The sequence below is a fragment of the Armigeres subalbatus genome, chromosome 2 (genome assembly GCF_024139115.2).
Source record: "Armigeres subalbatus isolate Guangzhou_Male chromosome 2, GZ_Asu_2, whole genome shotgun sequence".
Classification (NCBI taxonomy): domain Eukaryota; kingdom Metazoa; phylum Arthropoda; class Insecta; order Diptera; family Culicidae; genus Armigeres; species Armigeres subalbatus.
The window spans coordinates 74,348,703-74,371,636 of NC_085140.1; the positions used below are offsets into that span (position 1 = coordinate 74,348,703).

General features: G+C 40.7%; 2 protein-coding genes and 1 long non-coding RNA gene across 4 annotated transcripts in view; 1 reads left to right on the top strand and 2 right to left on the bottom strand.

Moving 5' to 3' along the window:
- Positions 1-22,934, bottom strand: part of LOC134209109 (uncharacterized) — a 74,492-nt gene that overhangs the window by 34,540 nt on the left and 17,018 nt on the right. The window lies entirely within an intron of this gene.
- The window catches only part of LOC134209110 (G-protein coupled receptor 52), a 241,358-nt gene that overhangs the window by 11,315 nt on the left and 207,109 nt on the right, over positions 1-22,934 (top strand). The window lies entirely within an intron of this gene.
- Positions 16,306-17,114, bottom strand: LOC134214548 (uncharacterized). The gene is made up of 3 exons (XR_009979826.1): positions 16,995-17,114; positions 16,816-16,941; positions 16,306-16,755 (listed from the first exon to the last, which is right to left on the bottom strand). It is a non-coding gene; the product is annotated as an uncharacterized LOC134214548 (long non-coding RNA).

Consider the following 22,934-nt stretch of genomic DNA (forward strand, 5'->3'; position numbering starts at 1 on the left):
GAAATGATGATGCAATCACTCGCCCACTGCAAGCCGAATATACCTCTGCACTTGCCACGAGTTCATGCGGAATTTGTTGGAATTTCTGGGTTAGGTTGGAGAGGCAGAGGTCCGTCTTGGTTAACGAGCTGCCAATGTGATAGATAGGAGAAGGTAACTGATGGAATTTCTAATTGGATGTAGGAAACGAGCTCTATAGTTCATTTCCAATTCTAGCAGATTACTGTTAGAATACTCAAGTTGAAGGTATAGGAATAGTAATGGAAACGGTATGGAAGTCCATTTCCAGTTCTAGCGATTGCTAGAACATGAGAAATGAAGAGAAAGATACAAAGTAGGAGAATGGAACGGACCTGGGATTGAACCCACGACCTCCTGCGTATGAGGCAGAAGCAGTAGCCATATGACTACCGAGCCCGCCAAGGGTCATATTAATCCGAACACTGTAGGAAGGTTAAAAAACAAATTTCTTCCAAATTTAAACGGTTTTTCTGATTTTCCACGGGAAAAAAAATTACATGGGAAATCTTCCTATTTTTACGGGATGTTTTCCCTAATTTTTTCAGCAAATTCTTCCAAATTTCCACGAAAAATTCTTCAGCATTTATATGGGAAATTCTTTAGATTTTTCTCGGGAAGATACTTACAGTAAAGCGTAAAAAATAAGTGCTTTTTTTGCTTAAAAGCATTAACTTGTAGATATCTGGATGATCGCTGGATGAAGATCTCATTGATTACAATGAATTAGTTCTGGAGAATGTACATATGATGGATGTGAATTTCTCAAACCTTTGGGGGTAGTGATTCCCTGTTGCCCTCTTATTATGTCTGTGTGAAATTTTATAGAAAATAAATTGGCAACGATTTCTAAAAAGTTAATCACTGCATTCCAATAACACCGTCGCGTCGTATTCAACCGCGTGACAAACAATAAATTATAATACTGTCTTTTAATGCGGGCGTCATTTATATGGCTGCAATATGTATTAACGGAACGATGCCAATAAGAGATCAGCATCCTAACTGGTCCATATCTAAATGTGAATATCGAACATGTAATGCCATCGTGATGTAATGAAATGGTGAGCGTTGTCTTTATATTTGGATGAGCTAAAATTCTGTGTAGAGACTTAATGATATTATTGGTCGCCAATGACATTCGAAACAAATCGAAGATTGTGCGAGAAAAATGCTACAACCTCATAACGACGAGTTATTCCCCCGAGCAACAATGTTAAGCTTGATTGGTATTTAATATGATAACGGTCGGCTGTCAAGTTTCAAAGCAAAGACGGAAATAGTGTGCTGTTCTTCAGTGGATTTACATTCCAACTGGAACAACTAGCTTTTCAAATTTAAATGTTGTTTTTGCATTTGCATAGAACATTTTTAATTGAAAGCATTTTTACCCTTTTTCAATAAGTACAATGTATCCGCTACGCTAAGGGAGCCGAGAAAGTTTTCCACTCGAAAACATCTTAAACCGAGACCGAAAATTGAATTCGTCCTCTTTGGATTGGTAATCTTACGCCTTTGCTCGCAAGGTTCGCTGGAGAACTGGACACAAAAATGGTGTATCGAAGCATAAAGATGTCTTAGTTACAAGTTGTTTGATATTATAGTCAAAAATTATGACTATGACACATACATCCAATACGTATATTTCTCTTAGTGAAGATGCACGATTCATCTTGTTGCAATTTTCAAATCGACTCGAGACAAAAGTATCAAAGCTACGTAACTAGTTAGAATTGTCGACACTAAATGCAACGATATTGTATTGACCCTAGTTCTTACATTTGGAAAAAAATGTTCATGGTAATAAGTCGATAAATATCAATTTAAAAACATTCTGGACTTTGGTTGGTAGTCAAATGTGCGGCTCAGTTAATTATCGACTGAAAATCTCAAGAAAGTTGGAAGTGTTGACGACGATGGGAATCAGGTGTGCTGTAAATCACTGATGAACCATTTCCGCATCGACGTGTGTCGCTGCTGCGCTGGCGATTGGCCGCCTTGCTAACTAACCCACATTTGCAATTACACATGTCCAGCTGTCTCGTCGTCCAGAAATGTGCGAACACATGTGCCAAATTAAAATACCGGCGATGTGTTTTGCATTCGAGTAACACTTTATTCGTGCTTCGTTGGCCGTTCAATTCTAATTTTGGGCCCATTGGGGGAGTGCACACGCGTTCCATATGATCACGTTTCTGCTGGCATCATCATTAGGTTTGAGATGACTTAATTAAAGTACAGTATTTTATAATATGACCGCTGCAGCAAGCCGGTTTTACACGACGCGATTCCCGCAGTGCAATATCTCAGCTGGATACATTTGCTTGTTCATGTTTATGGTTGCAGCGCACGAGAAACCCCAAATAAAGCGTGTATGATTTATTGTTAGTGCAACCGGTAGCTAGTCAGCATAGCAGCCACGACTAGCCACTACAGGAAAGAAAAATGAAGCTGAAAACAAACCATTCATCATTGGCACGTTATCACATGATTCTGCCAAAGTGTAATCCGAACTTTATGTCTGCTGCAGTCCAGACTCTTAGTGGATGGAGGCACTTGAGCTCAACTTCGCCTCGCGTAAGGATTATTTTAAGAACTTGATCTTGAGGAATCGCTTCAATTGCAGCAGCATGGTGCGTCGTACACAGAAAAAATAAAGAACCTAAAAAAAAAGTTTAAAGAACTCAACTTTGAGTACGAAGCTCAAATTTTTAACTCAATATTAGGTAGTTTTCTCACTCCCTCTCATGAATGATATTATAAACAAACAGAGCTGCATCGACCCAACGTGTGCTGCTCCGTGGAAGAAGCCAAATTTGAGTTGTTTTCATCATAGTCTCGAGTGAGTGAAAATAACATAAATTTGAGTTGGTGAAACTTCATAGTGGGTGAAAATTCAACACGGGAGTAAAGGCAAAGTACTCACCGGATTTTTTCGCGTTTTACTTATTTTTGACTTCTTCCACGCAAGGGCGAATTTGAGTGAAAGGAACCGTAAGGTGAGTTGTTTCGCGGTTCCGTGTAGGTGCTTACGGGTGAGGGCACTTAAGAGTCGATACGCGATCCATCGCATCGTTGGACACCATCATGACAGATGATTTGTTTGCGTGCGGAGTGTGCTTGACCTACGCTACGCGTCGATTTCTTCTGGCTTGAGCATTGAGAGGTGGGTAGATGAACGAGGTAGATATAATGCATCAATGCAGCTATCATGCCACATGAATATCAACAGCCAAACTGGGGGAATATCGGTGCGAAGTAAAACGGGTTAGGGACTGTGGGTGGATGCGAATTGATGTGAAACATACGAGCTGCAATATGAATGCAAATTTTGTTGCAGCCAACCAAATGGTAGCACCTTTCAACAACTGATGTGCATGGGTTGAAAAATTATTGAGAGGGTAGAAAGAAAAAGGGAATAAACTTATTTCTCTACATAAAATCATAGAGAATCTTAACTTGAATTTAATAACACAGGCAGAACACTAAATCTTACATTGGTATCAAATGATCGAGTCTTTTACATGCTGCCTATGCATATCGAGTTTTCAAACATTGTAAAAAAAACATAAATAACGACATTAAGTTTTTTTTGCCAAAATATAGTTCTTAATTACAAAAATTGATCCTTCAGTGTTCTCTGTTGTAACACTTGCATTTTTGTTCATTTTGTAAAAAAAAACTGTGAATCTTTCAGAAAGCTCAATTTACTGCACCTAGGGCTTCCATTCCCGGAAACGATTTCCCGGGATTCCCGATTCCCGGGATGCTCACTTTAGTTTCCGGGAAATTATTGTGCTCTCATAATGAAACTTCTATTCAGTAGTATATTTCGCTTTCAAAGTAGATTACTTCCCATATTATAAAAATATAGTTTGAATCTGTAGATGCTACAGTATTGTACGGTCCAACCCTAATACGTGTTCAAGGGAGCCAAAGCAAAGCATAAGCTTCCATCGGTCGTTCATTTATTTAGTAGGCCCAATCACCGGTAAGCGTTACGAGGTCGACATAAAAATCTAGTGTTTGATGAAATTTCTCAATAGCAAGAACAAAGTTATTAATTCGTGCAGAGCGACAAATTTCTCCAGATCGCAGATATTTAGGCAAGGACAGAGACGGCGTTGGTAGGTTTATTGTCAGAGGTGAAAAACCTTTATTTATGGCTCGAACCCCGATTCGTATCAATGTTGATAGTTAGGATATGTAAGGTACGACAATAAAACGCTCGTCTGAAAGTATTTTTTCGCTTTTGAAAAAACATTTCATTTTTGAATATATTTTCATTTATATGTTTAAATACCTCAAATTTAATAGCGAAATGTGCTCAAGTGTTCGTTTCAAGGTTCGTATTTTAAATCAAATTCGACAAGAATATTGTTTGTATTAATAAAATATACGGACGAGTACCAGGATGGTTGATGTTAGAAACCTTCCGGCAATAACAGAACAAATCCTGTCAAAGCCGTCTTCTCCTCCATATCAAGGAAAAATGCTAACATTATGGAAATGTAGCACGCTTTTCGAACTAAACAGAGAAATTTCTCAGACTTTTCAACAACTTTTTAATCATTTTACAATATAGCAAGTATCAATCCCCTGAGGTCGAGAGTATATTTTAATCATATATAAGTTATTATTTCACGTTACTATTTTTCGCATAACTGTTTTATTTCCCGGGATCCCGGAAAATCCCGAGAAGTTAACATTAACCTTTCCCTTCTTATTGGCATTACATCCCCACACTGGGACAGAGCCGCCTCGCAGGTTAGTGTTCATTAAGCACTTCCACAGTTATTAACTGCGAGGTTCTAAGCCATGTTACCATTTTTGCATTCGTATATCATGAGGCTAGCACGATGATACTTTTATGCCCAGGGAAGTCGAGACAATTTCCAATCCGAAAATAGCCTAGACCGGCACCGGGAATCGAACCCAGCCACCCTCAGCATGGTCTTGCTTTGTGGCCGCGCGTCTTACCGCACGGCTAAGGAGGGCCCCTAACCTTTCCCACAACAGTAAAATAGGCTTAGGGATGATTGACAAATGATTTACAAAATCAACCAAAATACAAATGTTACAAATATGCGATCATGGGCAGTGTTCGTACAAAAAACGAAACGTGATGAACAATATCCCTGTTGACGTTACCTATCACACCCTTTCTCCCGATATTCTGTCGTTTACCGTCACTTCATATACCTACATAGCGTTGAGAACAACCAGCCGATATCGATCTAGGATTGCTTCGCTTAACCCTTAAAAGACCGGGACAACACTCACATCGTTCAAAGTCCTTGTTCCCATTAATGCACTGACCGATTTTCTTCATAACCTCAGGCTTTTCTCAAAGGGGATTAGTAGGGCTTTCTTTTGATCTAGGGACCGCCCGCTAGACTCCTCCCGCGTTCATAAGATTCAAAAATGTCTGTGTTTCTTCGTTATTTTTGCTTTTATTGCCAAATCCTTTCAGTAATCATATGTGTCATCAAGCTCTAACGTCACGAAACGAAACAGATACATGAAATATATCAAATAGAAGTGAGTTTGAATGTTTTCCATTTATCTTATTACTGTTGCTACCAACATTGAAAGACATATATTCCTCATATATTATTAGTCATTCCTCTGGTCATATTCCTCTAAATCTTGTTACGTAATATACCAAATCGTACCAGACAAGGGAGTACAAACAAATGTAGAGATGTAATTTATTTGTTTAGAATACTATTTGGGACATTGTAATTCATCCAAAACATTCTCGAGTTCAGGTCTTGAATTCTATCACAGAAGAGAAAGGTAATGCACACATCAAAATAAGCTCAGTACATCCTACGCAGCTCACAGATATCATATGCCCATAATGATATTCTAGAACGTGCTCCATAGTGATTTTCTAGAACTAGCGGAATATTCTGAAGTTCAGCTCGTAAGGCTTATGCAGCAACGGCCTCCAAAATGTCTTCCGCTTCAATCAGAAATCTTCTCAACAGACCCTTAGACGCCAATGCATTAAAGGTCATCCAGAACGTTCTTGAGTTCAGGTCGTCAGATGTACAATCACGTAGAAGCGTGATGCATGTTTCAGGTGATTCTGCTTCAAGCTTAGGTGCTTGCCCTCAAGTGATATTACAGAAATCGCAAAACTTTCTGCAGTGTTGGTCATAAAAAGTTCATAGCATCCGTCAAAACTTTTCCCAACAAATCCTTAGATGTCTGTGAAGATATGTTATACCAATCTCATCAGATCTACAACCATATAGAAGCGTATGCCGTGTTTGAAACAAGCTCAGGTCACCCTGTTGAATTCAAAGATAACAGAAGATTATGCGAAAATATTCTGTATGCCGCATAGTGACATTCTAGAAGTCGCTAAACGTTCTGAAGTTCAGGTTGGCCTATGCAGTAACTGTGGGGTTTGAGTAAGTTACTTTCAGCGTGTGATTATACATTAACACCTCAGCGTGTCAATTGGTCAATTGGGGGCAGCAGGGACTTTGTCCAAGGGCTTGACGATCCCTCCCTAGGCCATCTTCGAGTTGTGGACTGCCTGGGATGTCGTGGGGTTTGACAGTGGGCCCAGTTGAACCTCTATAAAAAGCTGCATGTATCCGCAAGTAGGCTCCTCCAAAACGACCGTGTGCCGCTCAAAGCGCACAAGCCCAAGTCCTGGTGTTAGGTGGGACGCTAAACAGCCCTGACACGACGGCCCTCCGGCGAGACAGGAGGTTTGCGCAGGCCCAATAAGCCGCCTGGAAAACCAATAATTACGAACAATATAAGAGATAATGCGACTCGATATAATCGGCAAAGACCTAGGCGACGAATAAAGGATCACGATTGGAAGCTTGGAACATGGAACTGCAAGTCGCTAGGTTTCGCAGGTTGCGACAGGATGATCTACGATGAATTACATCCCCGCAACTTCGACGTCGTGGCGCTGCAGGAGATTTGCTGGACAGGACAGAAAGTGTGGAAAAGCGGGCATCGGGCGGCTACCTTCTACCAAAGCTGTGGCACCACCAACGAGCTGGGAACCGGCTTCATAGTGCTTGGAAAGATGCGCCAACGCGTGATTGGGTGGCAGCCAATCAACGCAAGGATGTGCAAGCTGAGGATTAAAGGCCGTTTCTTCAACTATAGCATCATCAACGTGCACTGCCCACACGAAGGGAGACCCGACGACGAGAAAGAAGCGTTCTACGCACAGCTGGAGCAGACATACGATGGATGCCCACTGCGGGACGTCAAAATCGTCATCGGTGACATGAACGAGCAGGTAGGAAGGGAGGAAATGTATAGACCGGTCATCGGACCGGATAGTCTGCACACCGTATCGAATGACAACGGCCAACGATGCATAAACTTCGCAGCCTCCCGCGGAATGGTAGTCCGAAGCACCTTCTTTCCCCGCAAAAATATCCACAAGGCCACATGGAGATCACCTAACCAAGAAACGGAAAACCAAATCGACCACGTTCTAATCGACGGTAAATTCTTCTCCGACATCACGAACGTCCGCACTTACCGCAGTGCGAATATTGAATCCGACCACTACCTCGTTGCAGTTTGCCTGCGCTCAAAACTCTCGACGGTGTACAACACGCGTCGAAGACGGACGCCGCGGCTTAATATTGGGCGGCTACAAGACGGTAGACTAGCCCAAGAATACGCGCAGCAGCTGGAAGTGGCACTCCCAACGGAAGAGCAGCTAGGCGCAGCGTCTATTGAAGATGGCTGGAGAGATATTCGATCCGCCATTGGTAGCACCGCAACCGTTGCACTTGGCACGGTGCCCCCGGATCAGAGAAACGACTGGTATGACGGCGAATGTGAGCAGTTAGTAGAAAAGAAGAATGCGGCATGCGCGAGATTGCTGCAACACCACACGAGGGCGAACGAGGCACGATATAAACAGGCGCGGAACAGACAAAACTCGATTTTCCGGAGGAAAAAGTGTCAGCAGGAAGATCGAGACCGTGAAGAGACGGAACAACTGTACCGCACTAATAACACACGAAAGTTCTATGAGAAGTTGAACCGTTCACGTAAGGGCCACGTGCCACAGCCTGATATGTGCAAGGACATAAACGGGAACCTTCTTACGAACGAGCGTGAGGTGATCCAAAGGTGGCAGCAGCACTACGAAGAGCACCTGAATGGCGATGTGGCAGACGAAGATGGCGGTATGGTGATGGACCCTGGGGAACGCGCAGGACATAATTCTACCGGCCCCGTATCTCCAAGAATTCCAGAAGGAGATTGGCCGGCTGAAGAACAACAAAGCCCCTGGGGTTGACCAACTACCAGGAAAGCTATTTAAACACGGTGGTGAGGCACTGGCTAGAGCCATTACCAAGATTTGGGAGGAGGAGGAAGTTTTGCCGCTGGAGTGAATGGAAGGTGTCGTGTGCCCATCTACAATAAGGGCGATATGCTGAATTGTAGCAACTTTCGCGCAATCACATTGCTGAACGCCGCCTACAAGGTACTCTCCAAAATTTTATGCCGTCGACTAGCACCAGTTGCAAGGGAGTTCGTGGGGCAGTACCAGGCGGGTTTTATGGGCGAACGCTCCACCACGGACCAGATGTTCGCCATTCGCCAAGTACTGCAGAAGTGCCGCGAATACAACGTGCCCACACATCATCTATTCATCGACTTCAAAGCCGCATATGATACAATCGATCGGGACCAGCTATGGCAGCTAATGCACGAACACGGTTTTCCGGATAAACTGACACGGTTGAGCAAAGCGACGATGGATCGGGTGATGTGCGTAGTTCGAGTTTCAGGGGCATTCTCGAGTCCCTTCGAAACCCGCAGAGGGTTACGGCAAGGTGATGGTCTTTCGTGTTTGCTATTCAACATCGCTTTGGAAGGGGTAATACGAAGAGCAGGGATTAACACGAGTGGCACAATTTTCAATAAGTCCGTCCAGCTATTTGGCTTCGCCGACGACATAGATATTATGGCACGTAACTTTGAGAAGATGGAGGAAGCCTACATCAGACTGAAGAGGGAAGCCAAGCGGATCGGACTAGTCATCAACACGTCGAAGACGAAGTACATGATAGGAAGAGGTTCAAGAGAAGACAATGTGAGCCACCCACCGCGAGTTGGCATCGGTGGTGACGAAATCGAGGTGGTAGAAGAATTTGTGTACTTGGGCTCACTGGTGACTGCCGAAAATGATACCAGCAGAGAAATTCGGAGGCGTATAGTGGCTGGAAATCGTGCATACTTTGGACTCCGCAAGACGCTTCGATCGAATAGAGTTCGCCGCCGTACCAAACTGACCATCTACAAAACGCTCATCAGACCGGTAGTCCTCTACGGACACGAGACCTGGACGATGCTCGTGGAGGACCAAAGCGCACTCAGAGTTTTCGAAAGGAAAGTGCTGCGTACCATCTATGGTGGGGTGCAGTTGGCGGACGGTACGTGGAGGAGGCGAATGAACCACGAGTTGCAAGAGCTGCTGGGAGAACCATCCATCGTTCACACCGCGGAAATCGGACGACTGCGGTGGGCCGGGCACGTAGCCAGAATGTCGGACAATAAGCCGGTGAAAATGGTTCTCGACAACGATCCGACGGGCACAAGAAGGCGAGGTGCGCAGCGGTCTAAAAAAAATCACAAGGCAAGGTGGTTTGGAAGATCACAAAACGCATCTGGAAGACCGCTGGAAAACGGATGGAGGTTTGGTAAATCACAAAGCGCATCTGGAAGACCACTGGAAACGGATTGTGGTTTGGAAAATAACAAAGCGCGTCTGGAAGACCGCTGGAAACGGATTGTGGTTTGGAAAATCACAAAGCGCGTCTGGGCGACCGCTGGAGAACGGATTGTTGTTTGGTAAATCATAAAGCGCGTCGGAACAACCGCTGGAAAACGAATTGTAGTTTGGAAAATCACAAAGCGCGTCGGGACGACCGCTGGAAAACGGATTGTGGTTTGGTAAATCACAAAGCGCGGCTGGAAGATCGTTGGAAAACGGATTGTGGTTTGAAAAATCACAAAGCACGTCTGGAAGAACGCTGGAAAACGGATTGTGGTTCGGAAAATAACAAAGCGCGTCTGGAAGACCGCTGGAAACGGATTGTGGTTTGGAAAATCACAAAGCGCGTCGGAACGACTGCTGGAAAACGAATTGTAGTTTGGAAAATCACAAAGCGCGTAGGGACGACCGCTGGAAAACGGATTGTGGTTTGAAAAATCACGAAGCGCGTCTGGACGACCGCTGGAAAACGGATTGTGGTTTGGAAAAGTCACCAGGTTTCGGTGAGCTGTATATGAACATAACCCAGCCGGCTCTAGCTAAGTTCTAGCTCTAGCTCATCACTAACAATAGCTTCTGCTGTAAGTAGAAAATTGTCAAAAAAACCGTTTGATCGTAGAATAATAGTCTTGTTGTCCCAGTGAACCAAATGAGGTCCGTTGAGAATAAAGGTACTAGGGAATCAATCCAAGGTGCAAGAAGCAAACTAAATGTAAGGTAAATTGTGGCATAAGTTGGTCAATGAAATTAATCGAAATTAAATTTCAGCTTGAAGCTGCGCTTACACTAAGCTGCTTTGAAGGTGTTTGCATTTTCTAGTATCGACTTCCAAACACTATATGTTCCTAGAGAGATAACACTAGGTACTAAACATTTGAACGATACAATCTATTTACTTCCATATCGTGGCTCTGCGATTAAAAACCACGATGTTAAGACAAGTTTATTTTGGAATTCAGATTTCAAAGGAATTAATCGGTTTCTCAAATGCAACATGGTCAATGTTCATCTTCGTCTCGCGCATATAACTTAGAAGAAAATCATTGCGTCCTATGCTAGAGGATTTGTTTTGCCTTTTTATGAGAGGAGAAGGGGAATGTGGGGTTTGAGTAAGTTACTTTCAGCGTGTGATTATACATTAACACCTCAGCGTGTCAATTGGTGATCAGCAAGCCATGACTCGGCCTCTTCTTGTCAGCACTGACGGAGAGCTGCTGTCAACGTATTTCGTTCCGGCAATTTGGGGCTACACAGTAACGGCATCCAAAATGTCTTCGGCTTCAATCAAAATTCTTCTCAACAGACCCTTAGACGCCTGTCAAGATATGTAAGATCTGTTACATTTCAATACATGCAAGGCCATCTAAATGTTCTTGAGTTCAGGTCGTGAGATCTACAATCAAGTAGAAGCGTGATGCGTGCTTCAAATCAAGGTCAGGTCATCCTACTCAGTTCAAAGATATTAAATGATTTTTGTAGACAAATTTGGCATGCCCCAATGCCCTATGGGAGCTGTTCTTGCAATAATCACTATGAAAAACTATTTCAGCTATGATAAACTATTTCACTCTTTATAGCATGGGTATCTCGAAGTCTGACAAGCCTGCGGCTTTCCGTAGAGGATCAGCGTGCTATGGACATTCTTAAGCGGTGACAATACCCAAGGACTAATGCTTTGAAGTATGATACTGCGGGGCTATTTACGAGGCTTTCAAAAGATGGAAGTGTTATGAGCAGCGAATGATAAATAATAAATTTTTGGCAGGAGCTTCTTCTTCTTATTGTCATTGCATCCCCACACTGCACTGGGACAGAGCCGCCTCGCAGCTTAGTGTTCATTAAGCACTTCCACAGTTATTAACTGCGAGGTTTTTAAGCCAGGTTACCATTTTTGCATTACACGGAAACAAATGCATACCCACAGGCATGAATAAAAAATCATGAAATCATGAATCAGGTCAGTTCATGAAACCATGATTATAATTCATGATTTCAGGAACATTATTCATGGTACTAGGCAATCCTCATCAGTCAACAGTATTCATAACCGGTTATACTTCGAACACTCCATTCCCAGGAAGTAAGAACGGCTGAGAGGTAGCACGCCGGACTCTCGCTCAGTGTACTCGAGTTCGGATCCCCTGTTGAACTTTTTTTTTATTCTGTCGATTTCAACAACCAAATTGTAACGCATTGGCTGCGTTACGCGAAAATAAATCATGAAATCATGATTTGTATTCATGGAGTATTTTCATAGCATGAAAACGCGACGGATTCATGGAATCATGAATTATTTTCTCATTTCTGGGAATGGATTTTTACCCGTGTAGTATATCATGAGGCTAGCACGATGATACTTTTATGCCCAGGGAAGTCGAGACAATTTCCAATCCGAAAATTGCCTGAATCGGCACCGTCTTACCGCACGTCTAAGGAGGGCCCACAGGTTTGGCAGGAGGCTATTTCAGGAAATTTACTGCAGATGAGGTGACCACGCAAGTGGTATCTGCCTGTGTCTCCGGTACCGACCAACTAAGTTCCCTATGGTCAGCGTTGATCCAGTTTCGAGGAATCTATGACAAAAGGTCGAAAGGACAAAAGGTAGAGAAGACAAAACGTCGGAAGGGGCAGAAGGTAGAAGGAACAAAAGGTCGAAAGGGACAAAAGATCAAAAAAGACAATCCAGCTTTTTACGCAGGCCATGCTATAAACTTTGAATCACCCCCTTTGACATTTTCTGTGTCCACTATAATTTTTGTTGTAATTGGATCAAAGTAAGCGATTTAAACAATGTTGATTACATGGAAACGTCACAAGGAAAAATGATTTCTTCATCCAGGACCTTTTCATAACCAATTTGGATTTTTTCAATTCTTCAACTAATTTTCTATCTTATTCTAGGTGATACAAGAGCTGCTGATTGCTGAACATAATTCGTTTCAACTCTGGGCAACTGAATGAACTTCATGAATTCAAAACTGCAAGCATATATTCGAATATTGTGTGTGGTCAAATAGTTTTAGCTATCCAACACCCCACAGCGATTTCCAGAGTTCTATCCTACAGTTACCAGAACCTCATTGCCATTGAGTTCTCAGAATTCAAAAGTAAAACAGAGTTGCAAGAACGCATCCACATATCAAAAGCGTCTCAAATAAACACGTCAGAAGTTATAAAGTACATCATGCAAAAAGTAACGATATTCAAATCTCCTTTGCCTTTTCTTAGTGCTTTTCTTACACCTTTTTATGCTGAAACTCCTAACTTTTTTGTATAATTCATCACGCTCTACCAAACCCTGGTTTTCGAGAACATATTAAAATTTTCATTAGCATCCCTCAAAAGCTCCACCAACATTTTACGTTGCATGCGAGGTTGCACGCAGATGAAAAATTGTTGAACCCCATGTTGGAGAATGTTCAGCATTTGAGATCGAAATAAATAGTCGGATTTGTGTTGTTTCACCTTTACCTAAAATAGATTTCGATTATTTACGTAAATCATTCTCAGATAGCGTCTATAGTTCGTTAAATATTTTATAAAAGGTGCTACCTCATTCGAGATTCAGACAGCAATATTCATCCCTAATATGCATTTCCTAATCTCACATTCAAACCAGTTGCCCAAAAAAACGAATATTTTCAATTGTTGGATGCCGTTAAAAAATTAATCCGTGAGGTTTCGATTGATTCGCTCATTCCTCTCATTCAGCTGACTCTCAGTTTTTTAATTGACTGTGCATCTACCATAATCTAGAATAATAATAATAATTAGAATGAAAAATACTAAATTTACCTTTGAAATGGAAACATTTATCAACAAGAGAGTGAAAATGTATGACAGATTAAATAACAAATTGAATGTCAAGACTACTTTGATGCAGAAAACAAAAGCTGTACACAGCATCTGTCATGATTAAATAACCCCTCCACAAGATTATAGCTAGCGTAAAAAGCTGGATAGATCGAAAGGGACAAAAGGTCAATCTGCAACAACTTGATTACAACACGGTGTCTCTATGGAAAATATTTTTTTCAAATCAGTATCTCTGAAACACCCACCACGCCAAAGTACATCCTCTTTCAAAGAGTGGGTAAACTAAAATGTTCTATCGAGGGATCTAGAAAAAAAAATTTTTTTTTTCACTGGAAATCTCAAATGATTTTATCCCCGAGACCCCCGAAAGAACATTTAAAAATGCACCTCCGTGAAATAGGAAAACCTTCGCGTAGTGGGTGTGACACCGTGACAAGTAGGGTGTACCCAGAGAACAGACGTTCATCTTATATCACGGTGCTTCATTTACCGTTATTATGAAAAAAAAATATACCATTCAAACGGTAGGCTCCATTCGATTCCTATAATTCTACGGTTCTGGACAACTGGACAAATTTTTAAAAAAATCGTTGGTGAGATTTTCAAGTTATGCCGTTTTTAAGTTTTTGACGAAAAACGCATTGAAAATCAACTAAATGTTTTAGTTCTCTTTTATATAGATGTTCTAAGTTCTAAGTTTACAAACATCCAAGCAGTGTTCTAATTCTGCATGTAGATTCAAATTGTTAAATCTACTTTATGAAGGACCAAAAACAGGGTGGTGAATCCTTGAGCTGATGTAGTTACGTGAAACCAACAATAAATAAATGCTTCAATATTCGAACAGCTTATCAAATGGTGTAACAATCAGTACCCTTAATTCTTCGATTGCCTTCTTCTTGTTGTTGGCTTTACATCCCCTACTGGAACATTGCCGCCTCACAGCTGGGTTAATAAAACAATTCCAAGGTTATTATTACCTGGACCTGAGCGGGAATGAGTCCAGCCACCTTCAGCATGGTCTGGACTAAGGACGCACGACTAAGGAAGGCAATTATGTTATTATCAAATCAAAAATACTTTTTTTAGTTTTCTTTTCATTTATTTCTGTGTTTATCAATGCAAAATTCAAATAATTACTACAGATGGCCACTGTTGTAATCTACAACTGCGCGTAAAAGATGAGATTTATACACCTTAGATGTTTGTACTGTTTTGTATCGCTCCCAGGTTAGCTTAAAATCGCTATGCACAGATTCCGACGCCTGCTCATTATGCCAGCCCAAGCCGCGACCAGTAATATGGCAGAAATCTTTTACGTGGAATTTTGTAATGTGGTATTTTGATGATTTCGGAAGGTTCAGTTCTTCCCAACATTCTATGAACTTGTTCAAATCTTCTTCAAAACTGGGATCCAAATCGAACGAAAAGCACTTTGCATAAACATTTTCAAAATGACCTTTAAAATACAATTCATGATTATTCAACATACATACATATATCATGTACAGTTTACATACATAGAAATAGCCTACAAGATCTTCATGATCTTGAAGAATGTTGGCAGCACGAATAAGGTCCTTACATGCACCTCCGGTAAAGCCATACGCTCGTTGTAAGTGGCGTACTTGAGCTTTATGAGCCCATAAATCAGCCCAATCTGGATTCCGCTTCTCCACTGCTTTAAACACTGCATCAGGCTTGTGATTGATCACCGTCCATAGTCATAGTAAAACAATAAATACCAACGTTTCACTCGTTCAAGGATCGTTCAATCGCAATAGGCTCGTTTAATTACAAATCCGCGTTGTCCGGACGGGAATATTATTTGTTTGTCTCTGGTTTAGTTACCTCCCAGCCCATGTGTGAAAAGACTCTTCGCTGAATGAGCCCGTCTCGTTACCATGGATAGCGAGAACGATGTTTTTCAGAGGTGACCCTTCTGGATACATAAAGGATGGTCGCGAAGCTCAATGCAGTGAATAGGTAACTTATGGAATGAAGGCAAAGTTACCTGTGATTTATTTGTCATATCATAGCTTTATAGTGCACAACCTTCACAGATCTGAAATGGCACAAATGCTAGCGTTGAAGCCAGCAGATCTTGAGGTTCTGAGATCGATCCTCCAGTATATTTTCAATCAATAATTTTGCTGTAATCATTTTAATTTTTAATTGATCCTTATCTTGATATATATTAGTTTTAGTTTATATTGAATAATTTCTTGACGAATTGAACTAGTGCGAGCTCTGGCAAAAGTGTTTACATAAGCTATAAATAGATAGATAAAAGGTGGAGAACATATTGGTCGCGACCATCAAACTGACAACGGTCAGAGCCACTGAAGGTCAAGGAATGAAAAAACTTATTATGGTTACCAGTGGTTTCTTGGTCGCGATGTTATGGCTTTTGGGTATGAGATATGGTTGCTAACGTTGCGTTTGGTGACGACGATCAGTAGGAGAAAAAACTAAGCATACCAATGACTGTCATGACCAATGCCAAGCCTGCACTGCATTAACAATTCCAAGCTTTATATGCAAGGGCGGGGAAGGACAGATGTCCAGAATCATATCAGCATCGTCACCAGAGACCAAAGGCGCATGGATGCAGCTAGCATGATCACTACGTTTTATCGATTCAGCACGTTTATCGCTATGTTCCTTAATTCTACCAATTGTTCTTGGTATTCCAGCTTGTACTGCCAGGTCTTTCTTTGCTATTTCGCAGTACGGACATGGATAGGATGAAGAGTGCGCCATGATTCCTACGATAACGTTTATTATTTTTAAATCGCCGGCGACAGTGTACTCCAGAGCGTTCAGATTTAAAAGGTTATTCCAAATTAACGAAATGTATTCGTACTTCTCCGGGAGATTCGGAGCCAATGCAATGATATGCAACCGCTTAACACCACTATCTTTGAAGGAGTTCGAGGAACGAGCTGGAGGAGGGTCTCTTGATAGGATGGATAGGGTAACTTTCAGGAATCCACCACCACCATCGATGCCGAGTTTGATGTAGTGTCCATGCTCTTCATTGCCTTCCCTCGATTTCTTCACATGCTCTATCAAGCCGGCCACATTGTTACATTATATTACCGGTGTAAAGGCGTATTGACCAAGGTTTGTGGTCTCGGCTATAATGATCAAAATTGTATTAAAAGAGCGTTCACATTATTGGGTTTGCAAATTGTTACCTCCAGGAACATCACCAAGCTCTATGATACTGAAAAAATTACATAATTCAGAGTTCATTTTCCAAAGCTTAACTTTAGTTCCTGCTTTAACTTTTATCCCTGAATGTTTCAGACCCTTCATAATGCCTGAAACAAAGATCTATGAAAAATATGTTGTTTAAATCAATATGATTCGTTACCCAGAGTTTTCCGCATGCTTAAGGAGTTTGAGATCTTCAACTTGAACATGTTTTTCGAGCTAATTTTGTTCTGATCATTTGATGTTGTGGCGGGTGATGTTTTATGGTATACTGACTGCTTACCACGACGATTAGAAAGACGAATATTGTTGGATCCTAGGTATAAAGTAGAAATAAAATAGAATAGAATAGAAGTTGAATAAAATTCAAATAAAACGCAATTTATACCGGAAGATGACACTTTTTCCGCTAGAAATTCAGACACTGCTGCTTCCGCTGATTTTGTGAAGAATTCTTTTCCTTCAACATTATTGATAAGTTTTCTGTTCGCCGAGAAGAATTGCATCCATGCTTTCTTCCTCGCCCTATTTCCGTTAAACAAACTTTGCAGATTCGAACCACCTTAATCGTATCTGACAGCACTTTCTTCGGACGGCCTGGCTTGAATTTCTTGGGAGTGACTCCTGGCAGGTTTCTTCCTTCCACAACCTTAGATGCACTGCATACTTCACAGTGGCAGATACTGACACACCTGGTCACCTGTTTATAGTCGTATTTGTACTTATACAAGTGTTGTCTTGCCCACGTTTCACTGGGAACAGTGCACATCACACGGCAGGAGGTACATATTGATGTCGGGTAGTACCACTTTCGCTCATCGATATCTTGCAAAAATTTTTCTTGAATAACTGTTCTTACACTTTTAGAAATCGGTCTAACATTTTTATTATTGGAAAGACATAGTATACACACTTTTTTTCGGTTAAGCTCGTGGCTGTCCATACTTATTGCTGTCGTTACCTTATTAGTTCAGAGGTAAATTTACACTACATAATAGACGTTTTGTATTCAAAATGTCACTTACAAACTTGATTGCGACGCCGCACTCTAGATCAATTTTCGTGCAATCGCGTTGTGGTTTCTTTACTATTTGCGTTGATATTGTGTTTCAACAATTTTTCTACTTTTCTTGTCATGTTCATCAACTCTTTGATCCCAAGACGAATCAATTGATGAGAAAACCTTACAAATCTGTCAAACCCGTTCGTCAGCTAGTTTGCTTCAAAGTAAATGCTCATTGTTTTTATGAATATATAGGTTTAGTTGATTTTGTACAACACATGATTAAGATGCACAAAACTAACCAATGTTTCGATCATACAAAATTGCTTCACGGTAATCTATCGAAGGGCGAACGACTGCAAAATTTCAGCAAGATACAATGATGTTCCATATATTAGATTTTTTTAAAATTTTATATGGAAGATGCGATTTGGAACTTCAATGGCTATCTCAGTATGTAAAAAAAACGGTATAGGACTAATATGCGAGTGGGGGCAGGGTATGCGTGCAGTGAAATGACAACATGGCGGGTCAAATTTATCTGCAGCATAAATTAACGTGCACGTGCAAAGCCCCTCAAGCACACACTCTATCGCGCTATGCAGCCATTTTTTTAAATACCTACCAAACTGATTTTTTCAGGATTTTAGTTTTTTAACCGACGATTTAATATAAAGTAGTTTTTTTAATTGTCAGTATGCCAATGAAACTGTATGGGACTGATGAGAAAGTACCGTACGTAAGTATCATATACGAAAATACACTACTTGCTGGGTCAATATTCTCTAAGTGACAGTAAATGACCGTTATCCAACTGGTGCAACACCCATCATGAGACACGCTCCTTCTCACTGACCCATATGCGTCGCTCGAGATTGTTTACCGTCGGAGTAAAATAAACACTGCAATTATTGACAATTGGCGCTATTTAAACTGCAATATTGTATCCAACAATCTTATCTTTATTTTCCCAGTTCATCCCAGGCAGTAATAGGACATGGATAGCGCTTGTTTAATTCCGCCCCTCCGCACGATTCATCATCCCACACGACGACGCGCGGCTCAATGGATCATTTCACGTCCCCACTCTTAAGCGATCTTCATCAGTATCAAGCAGCTTCATACCGTTCGAAATCCGCCCAATAGCAGTATGGCACACATCCCTTTCTGTAGCAGTGTTTTTATTGATGTTCTTCAACTGAAATCGGGCGGTTCTACCCGAGGCAGTCCCATCCTTCCCGTCGACTGGGATCGTTCAAGGTTTCTTCGCAGAGCAAACAACATAAAGTGCTCCACGTTTCCCCGATGTGGTTGGTTGACTGGTGGGCAGGCGTTCAGCAAGATGCAACATGCACCGGGGAGGTTTTCTTTGTTTTCGCGTGTCGAATCTCATCAGTTTCAATCAGTCTTACATGTACTTAGCATTACAAACAATGGTAATAATAACTGGTAATTTTGAAGCGAAAGTATCCTCTTCTTTCACCGTTTGTGCGAACCATATTGGTTGGAAGTTGAGCCAATTCAAGTGTTCTACGTATCTAGTTCGCCCCTTCTGCAAAGATGATGAATTAACAACTCTCCGCGGACGGTAAACAAATAAACAACTCTCGTTGGGAAGGTTTATGCTCATCATCATGGAGTACCTCCGGATTCCTGTGAAGAAGAGCGATCGCCGTCAGAGGACTATTTTTAGTCACCCGCAATGTGTAAAGTCACTTTACTAAAGTGCATAGACACCCGGCGACGTATCGTTCTGTCTCCTACTGGTAATGAGATTGTGTTACTCGTGCTTCCTCTTAGGTATACTGCAACGAAAAACGATGACGGCATGGCGGCCGATGGTTGATCTAGTCTAGACAGATTTCCTCGTTAAAGATCCGAACTCATTTGCTGAATGACTACCGTCGTAAGAACATAAAGCATGTTGATTTTCTATGATGCAGTTTTCATTGCACCTAGGTATATGCCACAACTTTCAGATTAGACGATTATTCAGTATTTGATCTTCTGTAAGAAGATAAATGTTAGCTTATTTGCTATTTGTGCGAAAGCACAGATAAGCTGATTCGTTGGATGCAGTTTTGGAAGTACGCTTTTGCAACGATGATATCACGCGGTACCTACTTCATTATTTATATTAGGTTGCTCCGTTTATCGTTGTGGATATGGCGTTACTGAATCTGTAGAAGAATAAAACCACCTTGAAACGTCAATTCTATGCCCGGTTGGAAACCGTGTAGCGATTATGTTGTTCTCAAAGTGCTACTGCCCAAAAGAAGAACGAGTGTTATTGTTTAGCGTTTCCAAACTTGGTTTGTTGGCAAGTCCCTCTCATGTGCCGAATGTCGATGATGGGTGGACCCCCTTGAATATGATTGATTTCTTTCCAGTCGGTTGAAGTGAGCGAAGTGCGAATGAGTCAATAATTTGTGAGGTTAGAATTATAGCTTCCTGATTGGTAGGTACTAATGGTCCACTTAGCACAGTGATTATGACCCGTGGAGAGGCATCCCTTGGGTTCGAGAACATTTTGCCCAGTCATTTACATTTCCTAATATGGACCTTACTGTAGCGGTTGATTTAAGAAGGTACGGTAAAGCTGTTATTTTGTCTTGTCCAGCAAGAATAAATTTCCTTCCGAAAGTTGCAGAGAACATTCAAAAATAGATGCTCACACATGTTGCGTCATTCAGTACTGAATATAAAAAATTCTATTCACTTCTGTTATCGTTTAACAATCGTTGCTGAATTCAGGTGCGTGTAATTAAAAAGATGTTAATTGGTGACTCACATGAGTAACTTTAATGTTTCATTTCTTGACAGGCGAGCGACGCTATACAGTAGGGTGCCAATGAAAATCGACTTTTAGTAGTACTCAAAAGTTTCATCTTCTCGAAAAAAGTCCCTATGCTAAATTTTAGCTTAATCGGACTTTAGTGTTTGACCAAAGCGGTCAAAGTTTGACTGTTTTTGAAACACGAAATATTTTCTAATTGTTGTTGGTGTGTTATGGAAAAATTTCGAAATCGATTTTTTATGCCAAATGTCATCGAGATCTAATGTTATCTCAAAAAAAAAAAAAAAAAATTGAAAGAAATTGACTTTTTGGAACTTTGAAAATTTTTGGGACTCAGAAAATTTTTCGAAATCCAAATTTTTGTTTTTGATGCCAAATGTCTCAGAAATGCCTGAAACGTCGAGATCTGGGGCCTGTAGCATAATCGAAACTTTACTAATAATATTAGTAGAGTAGCTTGTAACTTGTATTTTCCTGTTGCATAATGAATCTACAAGTATGAATTTACAAGACTAATATTACAAGTAAACTGCACTAATAATATTAGTGGAATTTACAAGTAACTGTTGCATAAAGAAAATACAAGTAGAAATTATTAGTGTTGGCTTGTAGTTTCTTTTACAAGTATGAATGGTGCTGTAATTTAATTTACAAGTAGCTTTTATTTTATTATTTTAGCTGTGCAAAGCAATTATGCATCGTTTAATTGTTTTTAACGACGAGAAAAAAACTATTATTCTAGTTGCTTCAAATTACCATATAATGAAATACTGTGCATTAAGAATAAATTTCTCGTTCCGATATAACACTGAGAATTATGAAAATTTTCAAATGACTTTAAATATAGTAGAAGTACTTCAAGTGCTGACATCAAGTATTCAAATGGAGGAGCGCTAAAGATCATTAAATTATACAGTACACAGAAACCCAAAACTACTCAAAAGTGGGTTTTTTAGCGCAAATCCGTACTTTGGACCAATATCCCAATTTTGAGTGAAATGAGTTTCGTAACACGTTTTTAACGTAGTTTAACTTAATCCACTTAAAACATATTAACCAAAGCTGAGTTTAGTTTACCCAAAGTTGACTTTATCCATCTCAAAATTGAGAATATATTAATTTACTGAAGTTTGTATTATTGTATTATTGTAGTATTATTATACTAAACAATCTCGCTTAAGATCATGCATATTGCTTTATGTTTGACAACAATCATGGGAAAGAAAAGAAAAACGAAAAAACTACCTAAATTCTAAGTAGAATTTATTACGATATTTTCATCAGTATTTTGAACTAAAAAAGAAATCGTCCAAATTTCATAATCAAATTAGAAGCAAAACCTAAACCCGCACAAGTCTCACAATACACGTAAATTAAACCCTCTTCAAAACCCAACAACAAACAAGTCTAGCGGGATTCGATTTGTCATGGAGCATAGGTTCGCGTACCTTACAAATCGCCTTAATTAAAACTTAAGTCAATCCCAAAGACCACATAAAACGACTCCAGTGTGCACTACATTGGCTTGGTTAAAAATGCCAATACCACGAAGCCGACTTAAACCGCGGAATCAATGAATTTACAGAGAGTGTTCCGTGCATACCTATCGCAGTCAAAATATATATTTTATCTGCAAATTTGCAAACAAACGTAAACAAACCGTTTACCTCCGCATTGACAGTGAACTATCGGATGAATTTTGACAGGTAAATGAACGTAACGGACTTGTAATTTCAACCTTACTAATATTACAAGTACTAATATTATTAGTTGGCAAAGCATTATTATGCGACGCAAATTACAAGTACTTGTAATTTGTTGACTTGTAACTTGTAACTTGTAGCTAATATTATTAGTCTGATTATGCTACAGGGCCCTGGTGTTATCTCGGATTTTTTGTGTGTAGGAGCCGGACAATATTAAATACTCATCCTACTTGGTTGACATTGTGTACAAAAATACATTTGAGAGAGTTAGTTCTGAAAATGTATTGCGAGAGATCGGCTGGTACCTGGTGCTGGGAATTTGGTGTCATCAGTACCCGCTAAGCTGCGGTGGACGACGGAGGTCCTTCGTAGCTTAGTAGGGAAAGCACCTGTCATGCGAACTGGGGTCGTGGGATCAAACCCCACCGAAGGGGCGGCTACCCTCCAATACCTTTTCCGAACTAAATCTATCACATGTTGTACATAGCATAGCATAGCATAGCATATCTGACCGCACACTATCCTGGGTTGGCTGTCGATAGGGACGTTAGATGCGCCAGAAAAAACAGCCTGGGGCTTGGCATGTTTTTCATT